Below are 9,051 nucleotides of genomic sequence, written 5' to 3'. Positions count from 1 at the left end.
AGTTGGAGGTTGCTGTGAGCTGTAATGCCATGGCACTCTGCCCAGGGGGACAGCTTGAGGCTCTGTCTCAAAAAAAAAAAAGAGTGGGAGGTTGCTGTGAGCTATGAAACATGGCACTCTACCAAGGGTGACAAAGTGAAACTCTCTCAAAAATAATAAATAAATAAATAAATAAATAAAAGAATGTGAGACTCTACATATATAAGGACTTGTGAGCCTACAGATTCTTTCCTACATAAGAACAAGCAACCATGGCTTGGAGCCTGTAGCACAGTTGTTATGGCGCCAGCCACATACACTGAGGCTGGTGGGTTCAAACCCATCCCAAGCCAGCTAAAAACAGAAATGCAACAAAAAAATAGCTGGACATTTGGTGGGCGCCTGTAGTACCAGCTACTTGGGAGGCTGAGGGAAAAAAATTGCTTAAGCCCAAAAGGTTAATGTGAGCTTTGACGCCATGGTACTCTACTGAGGGTGACATAGTGAGACTCTGTCTCAAAAAAAAAGGCAACCATTTTATATAAAAGGCAGTATGTGCTGGGCATGGTGGCTCATGCCTGCAGTCCCAGCACTTTGGCAGGCTGAGGCAGGAGGATCACTAGAGGCCAGGATTTTGAGACCAGCCTGGACAATAGTGGGAACTTGTCTCTACAAAAATTCTACAAGGGCCAGGGAGGCCAAGGCAGGTAGATTGTCTGAGCTCAGGAGTTTGAGACCAGCCTGAGCAAGAGTGAGAACCTATCTCTTTAAAATAGCCAGGCATTGTGGCAGCCACCTGTAGTCCCAGCTACTTGGGAAGCTGAAGCATGAGAATCGCTTGTGCCCAAGAGTTTGAGGTTGCTATGAGCTATGACGCCACGGCACTCTACCCAGGGTGACAAAGTGAGACTCTATCTCACAGGAAAAAAAAAAGACCTACAAAAAGTTAAAAAAAAAAAAATCAGCTGGGCACGTGGGCTCACACTTGTGGTCCCAGCTACTCAGGAAGGTGAGACAGAAGGATGGCTTGAGCCCAGGAGTTTGAGGTTGCATTGAGCTATGAGGATGTCACTGCACTCTAGCTGGGCAGCAGAGTGAGACCTTGCCAAAAAAAAAAAAAAAAAAGCCAATGTGTTAGAATGCACCAGATTAGAATGAAGTGGAGGCCCCAGATGGATTTAGGTACCTCCACTCCTTGGCCATTGAGGGCTTCAGCCATAGCAGTCCACGAATATCTATCCCCACTTTGAAGAGCACATGAGCCTCACTAAGCAGACTTCCATGTGAAACACCTATGTATGTCTGAATCATGGGCTGCTAGTGCCAGGAGACTTCAGTCAAGCCAAACTCTCTAATTCTATAGCTGAGGAAATGAGACTGTTAAAGGATAAAGAACTTGTTCAAAGTCATCTGATAGTAAAAATTATAGCTGAATAGCCTGGTTTTGTGGCGGATGCTTATAATCCCAGCTAATTGGAAGGCTGAGGCAAGAGAATCACTTAAGCCCAAGAGTTAGAGGTTGTGTGAGCTGTGACGCCACGCCACTCTACCGAGAGCAACATAGTGAGACTGTCTCAAAAACAAAACAAAACAAAAAATTATAGCTGAGTCTTAAACTCAGGTCTTCAGAGTGCTAGGACTGTGCTCTTTGGAGCATACTGTGACATTCAGTTACCTTGTTGGTACCCTGTCCAGGTTTAGGCCAGTGGGGTCCTTAGTTCATCATTCAGGTTGATTCCATGCCCTGCTGGATCCCTCCTGGGGAATCTACTCTCCTCCCTGACCTTTAAGAAGCACTCTTCACTGAAAATTCCTTTCCTCCATCAAGGGTGAGATTAAGGATCTATAGCACTGGAGGATATGTGGGTAATTAAATTATCCCACTAATTACCTGGGGATGACCTCAGAGATTATCCTGAATTAACCCCTAAAAGATATATATCACAGGGCAGGGGAGGTGGGGAAAGTATTATGTACCTGTAGGCTAGCAAATGGTTCCATTCGAGTTTAGAGATGATGTGACCCATTTGATTGCACTCGCATACTGTGAGCACTACTATGTACAAGACCATGTGTCGGGCACTGACGTAATAGGAATGGCTGCTAGACAGAGTGCACAGCTACAGAGAAAAGCAGATTCACTGATTGCTATTTCTAACCTACATGACAGTGCAACTAGAAAAACATAAAACAAGCACTATCTGAGCACAAGGAAGGTACATGTTGATCTCCTTACAGATACCTGTGAAAGCTTCACCAAAAAAGTGACAGTTGGGTCATACGTTGAAGAGGATGTAAACTTTTGAAAGGTGAACAGGGGAAAGGCTTTACAGAGGAAATAGTATAAACATAGGCATTATATGTTTCCATAATGGCAAGTGGCCCTAAATGACTGGAATATAGGGTAGATTCAATAGGAAATGAATCTATTGGGAGCTTGGGAAGGTGAGCCTGGAAATTAAAATTGGGGTGAATGGCAGGGATCCTGAGCACCATTCTGCTAAACATGTTAATCTTTTTTTTTTTTTGGAGACAGAGTCTTACTATGTCACCCTCGGTAGAGTGCTGTGGCATCACAGCTCACAGCAACCTCAAACTCTTGGGCTTAATCGATTCCCTTGCCTGAGCCTCCCAAGTAGCTAGGACTACAAGCACCTGACACAATGCCTGGCTATTTTTTTTTTTTTTTTGTAGTTGTCACTGTTGTTTGGAAGGCCTGGGCCGGGTGCAAACCCACCAGTCTTGGTGCATGTGGCCAGCACCCTAACCACTGAACTATGGACACCAAACCAGAAGATGCTAATCTTCATCCTGAATCCTCCTGAGGTTAGTTATTTTGTTTCTACTTTAGGTATTTTTAAAAAGTGGAGTGATGTGCTTAGATCTCTATTTTGGAATGACACACTTTTTTTTTTTTGAGACAGAGCCTTAAGCTATCACCCTGGGTACAGTGCTATGGCATCACAGCTCACAGCAACCTCTAATTGCTGGGCTCAAGCAAGTCTCCTGCCTCTGCCTCCCAAGTAGCTGGGACTACAGGCGCCCGCCACAATGCCTGGCTATTTTTTGATTGCAGTCATCATTGTTGTTTGGCGGGTCTGGGCTGGATTCAAACCCGCCACCCCCGGTGTATGTGGCTGGCGCCTTAGCTGCTTGAGCCATAGGCGTCAAGCCGACACATATTTTAGAATGAAGTATGGATCAGAAAAAAAGAGATTAGAGGCAGAGAGACGAATTTGGAGGCAAATGCAATACTCCAGGTTAAATGATGATAGCCAGAATTAGAGGAATGGAAAGAGAGAATAAAGGATGGCAGGGAGAGACATTTTGGGATGCAATCAATAGGCATTAGTGAATAATTGAATAAGACGGCTCGGCGCCTGTGGCTCAAGTGGCTAAGGTACCAGCCACATACGCTAAGGTGGTGGGTTCAAATCCAGCCCGGGCCCACCAAACAACGACAATTGCAACCAAAAAATAGCCAGGCATTATGGCGGGCGCCTGTGGTCCCAGCTTGGGAGGCTGAGGCAGGAGACTTGCTTGAGCCCAGGAGGTGGAGGTTGCTGTGAGCTGTGATGCCACAGCACTCTACCCAGGGCGACAGCTTGAGGCTCTGTCTCAAAAAAATAATAATAATAATAATTGAATAAGGGAATTGAGAGAGAAGCATCACTCCAAGGTTCACAGCTTGAGAGGCTATACAGCCAGCAATGCCATTAACATGAACAGGGAACAGAGGAACAGAACATGACTGGTGGGTATCAGTTTGGATGCTCTGAGTTTGAGCTGCCTATGAAAAGTATAGCTGGCAATGACATGTAATTAATATTCCACATATTAGAGATATAAATCTGACAGTCATTAGAGAAATTTGAAGTGTTTTTATAATAATAGGTATTACTGTGTTAAATTAGCATTTTATGGCTGTGTTTCTGCTGCTTTATGTGTGCAAGTCTGTGTATCATCTATAGGTATATGTATTTCTGTGCTGACTACAAAAAATGAGAATAATACTAGCTAACACATGAGGCTATTATAAGGAGTAAATGCCTTTAGCCCGGGCAGTTGTTTTACTACTACTAGTTGTAGTGATCTGAGTACTGCTATTAGTAGGCATTAGTATGCAATGTACACATGGAACTCATGCATTAGTATGTGACATGTAAGTGCAACCCACTCACCTGAGCAGCTTCTCTCCCCACCTACTGTGGCATCTGTTGAGGATTCCTGTGAGGGGTAGAAGCAGGGGACGGAATGTGTATATGTGTGCAAGTTGAGGCAACCAGGTCAGAGGTGCTGATATAGGGCAGGCTGGCCTGGGAAGCCCATACAGGACATACTGGCAACCAAAGCTGGTGCCCGGTCACGAAACTGAGCCAGGATTACTGTAATAGGAGATGGAGGACACTCCATCCAGGAAAATACACAAAGCAGGACTAGTTAAGATTTCACAAAGAGTGGGCTGGGCGCAATGGCTCACCACTGTAACGCTAGCACTCTGGGAGGCTGAAACGGGTGGACTGCCCGAGTTCATGGGTTTGAGACCAGCCTGAGCAAGAGCAAGACCCTGTCTTTAAAAATAGTCAGGCATTGGCTTGGCCTATGGCTCAAGTGGCTAAGGTGCCAGCCACATACACCTGAGGTGGTGGGTTCAAATCCAGCCGGGCCCTGCAAAACAACAATGTCGGCTGCAACCAAAAAATAGCCAGGCATTGTGGCGGACGCCTGTAGTCCCAGCTACTTGGGGAGGCAGAGGCAAGAGAATACCTTAAGCCCAGGAGTTGGAGGTTGCTGTGAGCTGTGATGCCACAGCACTCTACCCAGGGTGACAGCTTGAGACTCTGTCTCAAAAAAAAAAAAAAAAAAAAGTCAGGCATTGTGGCAGATGCCTATGGTCCCAGCTACTTGGGAGGCTGAGGCAAGAGAATCGCATGAACCCAAGAGTTTGAGGTTGCTGTAAGCTATGACACTATGGCACTCTACCAAGTGTGGCAAAGCAAGACTCTGTCTCAGAAAAAAAATAATTCAGAAAGAGCTCAACATGCATACGTAAAACTTAGACACAATCCATTGAGATAAGCACAGTGAAACTATGTAGATACTTAGAGTGATGTCCCTAATACACTCTAAAACCAGACAACTGATAAAGCCTATGAAAATCAAATGCAGGCAGTTATATAGTTGCATAGCTCTCCTCTATACACAGGGCCTCCCCAAGTTCCTAGCAGTGCCAAAGTAATAGACACATTCATACAAATCCAGAGAAGGAACACAGAACTGGCAAAGGAACAAATGATATGCAAACAACGCTACATAGCTACAGAGAATGGGGAGATGCTCAAGTTCAGAGAAGGTACAAAGAGGACAAGAAAGCTGGATTGGTCCTTCCTTCCTGTTCCCCTCCTTTTCCTCCTCCCCTCCCTATTTTGTATAAAAATAAATACATAAGTTAGTAAGTAAATAAAAGAAAACTGGATTGGAGTGGAAGAGACATCTGGTAGTAGGTATGAAATGGAAAATGGCAACAGAGGGGCTGGGACACATCTTTGGAATCAACTTCTTTTCTGGCAGGTTTTTGTAGTGTGGGATGAGGCCTGGGCCATACTTACCAAAGAGGCTGAGCCCCTCCTTCAGTCCACTGGCTACTTTGTACACTGAGGGGTGAGACTCGCTCTTAAAAATCTGTAGAACACTGCCAGGGAGAAATAAAATAGTTCAGGGTATTGAAATAAGCACAGTGGAACAATGTAGATACTTGGAACTGAGGACTGAGAAAATGGGATGGAGTTGGAGATATCCTCCTGAGATCAAGTGTTTTCGTTTGTTTGCTTGTTTGTTTTTGAGAGAGCATCTCACTTTTTCACCTGGATAGAGTGCCATGGCATCATAGCTCACAACAACCTCAAACTCTTGGGCTTAAGTGATCCTCTTGCTTCAGCCTCTTAAGTAACTGGGACTACAGGTGCCTAACACCCAGCTATTTTTTTTTTTTTTAAGAGACAAAGTCTCACTCTTGCTCAGGTGGGTCTTGAACTCCTGAGCTCAGGCAATCTACCTGCCTTGGCCTGCCACAGTAGTAGGATTACAGCCGTGAGCTACCACACCCACCCTAAGATCAAGTCTTTTTTTTTTTTTTCAACCTCAAACTCCTGGGCTCAAGTGATTCTCTTGCCTCAGCCTCCTAAGTAGCTGAGACTACAGGTGCCCACCACAATGCCCAGCTATTTTTAAGGACAAGGTCTTGCTCTGGCTCAGGCTGGTCTCCAACTCCTGAGCTCAGGCAATCCACCTGTCTTGGCCTTCCAGAGTGCTAGAATTACAGGCATGAGCCACCAAGCCTGGCCTCATGAGATTAAGTCTTGGTGTAAAGTTTATCTCTAACTTTTTTGTGCCTCAGTTTCTCCCTTTAGAAAAGGAAGGTGAGAGGGCGGTGGCCCCAAATACCAAGGGTGTGGATTCAAACCCGGCCCGGCCAAATTGCAACAAAAAAATAGGCGGGTGTTGTGGTGGGCACCTGTAGTCCCAGCTACTTGGGAGGCTGAGGCAAGAGAATTGCCTAAGCCCAAGAGCTGGAGGTTGCTGTGAGCTGTGATGCCACAACACTCTACCCAGGGCAACAAAAGAAAAAGGAAGGTGAGGCTGGGCCCAGTGGCTCACACCTGTAATCCTAGCACTCTGGGAGACTGAGATAGATGGATCATCTGAGCTCAGACCTGAGCAAGGGCGAGACCCGCCTCTCTACTAAAAACAGAAAAATTAGCTGGGTAGCATGGTGGACACCTATAGTACGAGCTACTCGGGAGGCTGAGGCAGGATTGCTTGAACCCATAAGTTTGAGGTTGCTGTCAGCTATGATGCCACAGTACTCTACCAAGAGCAACAGTGAGACTGAAAAAAAAAAAAAGAAAGAAAAGAAAAAGGTGGCACGCCTGTAGCTCAGTGGGTAGGGTGCCAGCCACATATGCCCAGACGTGTTCAAACACGCCCCAGCTGGCTAAATAACAATGACAACTGCAACAACAACAACAAAAAGCCAGGCATTATGGCAGGCGCCTGCAATCCCAGCTACGTGGGGGGCTGAGGCAAGAGAACCAGTTAAGCCCAAGAGTTTGAGGTTGCTGTGAGCTGTGACGTCATAGCACTCTACCAAAGGCAACACAGTGAGACTGTGTCTCAAAAAAAGAAGAAAAGAAAGAAAAAGGTGATACCTTTGTGTTTTTCCTCCTGCCTTCTCCTCACCACCCCTCCCCTTCCCTTTCCTTAGAGAGAGAGAGGTCCTGGGTCTTAATAGCCCCAGGATTAGGGAAACTAGAGCCTCATTAGGATTATTAGAGGTTTAAACTTAATGTGTCTCCCTCCCCAGAGGTGGCAGCCTGTCTCCACCTTCTTACCTATAAGTGTCTTGATCTATGCTCACCAGATGGGTCCTAAGAACAGAAAAAGCAGGAACGTGGCTGGGGTCTGAGGGGTCTAAGTTAATTCCAAAGCTCCACCTCCTTTTCCTCCCTCCCTGAATTCCTGAGTATCGTCCTAATCCTCTCCCCAGGGGTCCACATCCTTTCAGGTTCTCCTGTTTGTCCTCTCCTGTTTGCCCACTGGGTCACTGCCCACTTCCCCCCAACCCTCATCTTATTTTTTAGTCCTCCCAATCCCACCTTACTTTGATTGAGGTTAGGGTAATCACCTACAATACAAATTTCTTAAACCCCAGAATGGGGACGCTGACATTATAGTCTTCCAATTCAACTCCAATTCTTCTTCGACTAAGGAACTTGAGCAGCCCTCCAAGTGCTCGAACCTGGAAAAGGATCAGCAGTGAAGTTGGGGTCAATTTTAATGTCCTGGAGGCTGCACAACACCAGGGAAAAGAATTATTTTCCAGGGCTGAGCCAGTTCACCCCCCAGAACTCAACCCTAGGACTGGGATTCTTACACGGTTTTCCAGCCTGCCACCTCCCAGCCCTTCTTCCCCAGGACCCATCTCACTGTAAGGAGGCAGTCAAAGGGAATAATGGAGGAGAGGAAGAGAATTTTCTCAGTGGCAGTCATGGAGTCTGGGATGAAGGAGTAGTTTCCAGAAAGGAGTCGCTGCTTGCTTATCTCCAGACCTATGTGAAGGAGATAAGGAGAGGGAAAGGTCTTATAGCCCAATTTTTCACCCCACTTTAAGAATGGGACAATGGAAGCAAAAGAGATGATGTAACCTGCCCAAGCTCACACAGTTAACGGAAAGATGAAGTAAGAGCCAAGTTTTAAGACTCTTAGTCTAATTTTCTTTTTATTCCACATATTATATAAAGATATTTGGCTGAGGGTGGCACCTGTGGCTCAAGGAGTAGGGCGCTGGCCCCATATGCTGGAGGTGGCGGGTTCAAACCCAGCCCTGGCCAAAAAGTTGCAAAAAAAAAAAAAAAGATATTTGGCTGACAGCACAACCTGAGAAAGATAAGTGGTTCAGAGGAGTAAGATATCTGTCTGGAATTGGGATTTTTGTCTAAAAAAGTTGTATTAATAGAGGAACTAGTAACACTGTTTCACATCTAATTAGATAAAACACTCCCTGTCCTTACTGTTAACCTGGGAGGGTTACATGTATGAAAGTACATTATGAATCATTAGGATCCCTGAGACAGACCTTTTCTTTTATTTTTGAGACAGAGTCTCACTATGTCACTCTCAGTAGAGTGCTGAGGAGTCACAGCTCACAGCAAAAATCTTGGGCTCAAGTGATTCTCTTGCCTCAGCCTCCCAAGTAGCTGGGACTATAGGCACCCACCATAACACTCAGCTATTTTTTGTTACAGTAGTCATTGTCGGTTAGGTGACCCGAGCCGGGTTCAAACTGGCCACCTTTGGAGTATGTGGCTGGTGCCATAACCACTGTGCTGCTACAGGCGCTGAGCAGACTTTTTATTTTTCTTTCTTTCTTTTGGGTGTGTGTGTGTGTGAGATATGCTGCCTTTGGCTTGATAGGGAAAATTCCAACCATCAAACCTGTCCAAAAAGTATCACCGGCTCGGCGCCTATAGCTCAACCTGCTAAGGCGCCAGCCACGTACACCTAAGGTGGCGG

General features: G+C 45.9%; 1 protein-coding gene across 1 annotated transcript in view; it reads right to left on the bottom strand.

Moving 5' to 3' along the window:
• The window catches only part of MSH5 (mutS homolog 5), a 24,802-nt gene extending 17,388 nt beyond the window's left edge, over positions 1-7,414 (bottom strand). Inside the window, exons 1-3 of the mRNA XM_023512912.1 lie at positions 7,371-7,414; positions 5,589-5,671; positions 4,161-4,206 (exon numbers count right to left, since the gene is read on the bottom strand). The gene's annotated coding sequence lies outside the window, so the exon portion shown is untranslated. The remainder of the gene's footprint in view (positions 1-4,160; positions 4,207-5,588; positions 5,672-7,370) is intronic.
• Positions 7,415-9,051: the final 1,637 nt, after the last annotated feature.

The sequence above is a fragment of the Otolemur garnettii genome, unplaced genomic scaffold, assembly GCF_000181295.1.
Source record: "Otolemur garnettii isolate 467f Iridium unplaced genomic scaffold, OtoGar3 scaffold00031, whole genome shotgun sequence".
Classification (NCBI taxonomy): Eukaryota; Metazoa; Chordata; class Mammalia; order Primates; family Galagidae; genus Otolemur; species Otolemur garnettii.
The sequence above is the reverse complement of the archived record's forward strand: the minus strand, read 5'-3'. Positions and strand labels throughout refer to the sequence as shown.